The sequence below is a fragment of the Balaenoptera borealis genome (genome assembly GCF_965194805.1).
Source record: "Balaenoptera borealis genome assembly, contig: HAP1_SCAFFOLD_1510, whole genome shotgun sequence".
Classification (NCBI taxonomy): Eukaryota; Metazoa; Chordata; class Mammalia; order Artiodactyla; family Balaenopteridae; genus Balaenoptera; species Balaenoptera borealis.
In genome coordinates, this window is record NW_028122717.1 from 1 (window position 1) to 4,035 (window position 4,035).

General features: G+C 46.5%; 1 pseudogene across 1 annotated transcript; it reads left to right on the plus strand.

The window, feature by feature from the left end:
* The first annotated feature begins 722 nt into the window (after positions 1-722).
* Positions 723-3,266, plus strand: LOC309622087 (UBX domain-containing protein 4 pseudogene; annotated as a pseudogene). Its single transcript has one exon. The product of its transcript is annotated as a UBX domain-containing protein 4 pseudogene (transcript).
* The last annotated feature ends 769 nt before the right edge of the window (positions 3,267-4,035 follow it).

Consider the following 4,035-nt stretch of genomic DNA (forward strand, 5'->3'; position numbering starts at 1 on the left):
CCTGTCTTTTCAAGGCTTCCAGAATTCCTTGCACCGCTGCCCTAATAGTTAAAACATTTGGACTTGAAGCATGGTCCATGCCTGAACAGTATTTTGAGACTATTACCTAATTTTCCCCTCTCTGTTTTCCCTCCCCTTTAAGCATACAACTGGCACTCCATTACTCAGGAAAGGTAGAAAATAGGGCATAAAAGCGAGAGAGCCTGTAAGCCTTTCTAGCGTTTGTTTTCCAAAAGCCCGAATCCTCAGAAGAGCTTTGAGGGTTTTACCAAAAAGATAAAAGGGAGGAGATTTGTTGATATAGACCAAATCTCTTGAGGAAAGGAAGCCCTTCTGCCCCACCGCCCTAAACTAGAGAGAGAGGGACATCCAAAATAGCATAAGGAAGATGGAAAAATCTGTGTGTCCTGAAGGTTCAGAAACTGGGGCGCTCCTTCCACTTCCGGGACTGCAGGGCCTGCAGTCTCCCGGGCTCCCGCACGCACCGACTTGCCAGCGAGACAAAGGACGGGGGCGCGCTGCCAATGGCGACGCGTGGCGTCATGCGTCACAGGGCGCGCCGCGGCCTGCGCGCTTCATGCGTCCTGGGAGCCGCTGACGGGCCCGCGCGCCGGTGCGGAGCCGGAGGCGGTCCGCGGGGGCCCAAAGACAGAGAAGGCGGGGCCGGCTCCGGGACCGAGGCGGCAACACGCCGAGCGAGCGCCTGTGCCCCGAGGGCAGCGATGCTGTGGTTCCAGGGCGCCATTCCGGCCGCCATCGCGTCGGCCAGGAGGAGCGGCGCGGTCTTCGTGGTGTTCGTGGCAGGTGATGATGAACAGGCTACACAGATGGCTGCAAGTTGGGAAGATGAGAAAGTGACCGAAGCATCTTCCAACAGTTTTGTTGCTGTGAAAATCGATACCAAAAGTCAAGCCTGCCTACAGTTTTCACAGATCTTTCCTGTAGTGTGTGTTCCATCCAGTTTCTTTATTGGAGACAGTGGAATTCCCTTGGAAGTAATAGCAGGAAGTGTTCCTGCAGATGAACTTGTTAGCAGAATCCACAAAGTCCGGCAGATGCACTCGTTAAAAGGTGAAATATCAGTGGCAAATAGTGGCCAGTGAGAAAGTTCAGTCTCTACTCCATCCACCTCATTTGATCAGAACAACACTTCTGAAAACTGTCAGTCCAGAAATGTAGAGCTCTGTGAGACACCACCCACTTCTGATACAAAGTCAGATTCTGCAACAGGAGGAGAAATTTCAGGCCAGGCCACTGTGTCTCCAGAGCCTGGTGGATGTTCAAATCAGAGACCTACAGAGGAGCTCACCATCAGAGTGGAAAGACTAACCAAAAAACTTGAAGAAAAGAGAGAAGAGAAAAGGAAAGAGGAAGAACAGAGAGAGATTAAGGAGGAAATTGAGAGGAGGAAAACTGGAAAAGAAATGTTGGATTATAAAAGAAAGCAAGAAGAAGAATTAACAAAAGGAATGTTAGAGGAAAGGAACAGAGAAAAGGCAGAAGATAGGGCAGCTCGAGAGCGTATAAAACAGATGATTGCACTGGACCGTGCAGAGAGAGCTGCTCGTTTTGCAAAGACAAAGGAAGAAGTAGAAGCTGCTAAAGCTGCTGCCCTGCTGGCCAAACAGGCAGAAATGGAAGTCAAGAGAGACTCTTCCACAACAGAAAGAAGCAGTGTTGCGAGAATTCAATTCCGTCTTCCTGATGGTTCTTCCTTCACAAATCAGTTCCCTTCTGATGCTCCTCTAGAAGAAACAAGGCAGTTTGCTGCACAGACTGTTGGCAACACTTACGGTAATTTTTCATTAGCGACAATGTTTCCCAGGAGGGAATTTACCAAAGAAGATTATAAAAAGAAATTACTGGATTTGGAACTTGCCCCAAGTGCTTCAGTGGTACTGTTGCCAGCAGGAAGACCAACTACATCCATGGTACATTCCTCCAGTGGCGACTTTTGGACATTCTTGGGGACAGTACTTTACCCATTCCTTGCCATCTGGAGATTGTTTAGCAACTTCTTATTTAGTAATCCTCCTCCTGCACAGACCTCGGTGAGAGCAGCATCATTGGAATCCTCAAACCTTGCATCCTCTAGCAACTCAGAAAAAAGGGAACCAGTCAGAAAAAGAGTGCTGGAGAAACGGGGGGAAGACTTTAAAAAGGAGGGCAAGATATACAGATTGAGGACTCAAGACGATGGTGAAGATGAAAACAACACTTGGAATGGAAATTCTACTCAACAGATGCAGTGTGACAAGGACAATATGTGCAGTAATCATTGTTTCTCTTATGATTTAATTCAACTAAAATTCTACTGGAGAAGTGGGACTGCTTTATGTTTTCCAACTCATCTACAAAGTGTCTCTTTATTCCTGCTTAGTGGGTTAAAGTTGTTTAACCTCAGATAAGTCAAGAGATAAAATAACTGGCTGCTAGGTCCTTGTATATGGTAACCAACTGCTAGAAGCCTAAAATAGCAAAAGGTCTGCGACAGCCTCCCTTTATCAGCTTTCTTGTTTAGTATTTCATATGCCCATTAGCCCTGTGCTCTCAGATGATATGTTTTGTTTAGGGCTGTTTTGCTCCAGAACTCCTCAGCCCACACAAAGTAACTGGTGTGTCACTGAATAATTTGATCTTGAGTCAGAGCGTTTTAACTAGCCAATCAGATGATAATTTGGGTTTAACTTTTCTCTTCTTGCTCATCAACTGCAAGCAAAATCTTGTAGTTTTTAATCTTACTTAAACACTGGATAAAAAAAATCTTTTCCAAAAAAAAAAAAAAAAAGAAACTGGGGCTTGTTTCTTAGCAATCCTTCAGGGGGGCAGTGACACCCCATGCGGTATTACTGAAAATGTGGCATGGCTCTGGGGAGGGGACCCCAATAGTAACTCCAGAAAATTTATTTCCGGCCCTGTGAAAAGAGGCTGACACCAGAGGTTAAGTTTAATAATAACAATCATCATCATCATCATCGTCATCATCATCTGTCTTGTATGCTTGAATTTGTGAACTGCGATTCATACCTACCATGTACTCTTTTTTTAAAAAATTATTTTATTTATTTATTTTTGGCTGCGTTGGGTCTTCCTTACTGCACACGGGCTTTTCTCTAGTTGTGGCGAGTGGGGGCTACTCTTCGTTGCGGTGCACGGTCTTCTCATTGTCATGGCTTCTCTTGTTGCAGAGCACAGGCTCTAGGCACACGGGCTTCAGTAGTTGTGGCACACGGGCTGAGTAGTTGTGGCTCGCGGGCTCTAGAGTGCAGGCTCAGTAGTTGTGGCACACGGGCTTATTTGCTCCGCGGCATGTGGGATCTTCTGGGACCGGGGATTGACCCCGTGTCCCCTGCATTGGCAGGCGGATTCTTAACCTCTGTGCCACCAGGGAAGTCCCCATACCCACCATGTACTCTTGATTCCTACACTAGATGATAAACTTTGGGGAAGCGGGACTGAGATTTGCTCATATTTGCAGAGTGATAGACACTGTGACCTAGACATGGTGCGTGTCCAGTAAGGATTGAATTGAATGGTGCTCTGTAATTCTCTGCATTAAATTAGGCATTGCCTCTGGAGCTCCCTCTGTAAGTCACTCTGCAGCCTAGAGAGTTCTATTTGGTATATTCGCCCATCCAGCAGCAATCTGTATCAATCTCTCCCTTAAACAGTCCAAACTCTTCCACCACCACCTTCCCCTTTCTCCAAAGCAAACATCACAAAAACTCTCAAAGCCCAAGTCCTCGAAGGAAAGAGCCAGAGGAAAGGTATGTGCCATGGCAGTTTTTACCTGCGACTTCACTCAGAGTAGATCAATGTGAGTCTTGTTCTATCTTCAGATTCCTATGGGCCAGCATGCAATTTCTACTATTCTACTCCAAAGGCAAAGGGGGATGCCCATGTTAGCAAGGACATCTGAGATCAACACTTACCCGGTTGTCGAGGGTCTCGACTGTGACTTTGTCATTTTCCTTGCTCTGGATCATACCTTTCACGTAAAATTCCTTATCATCCACTGCAAAGCAAGCTTTCTTA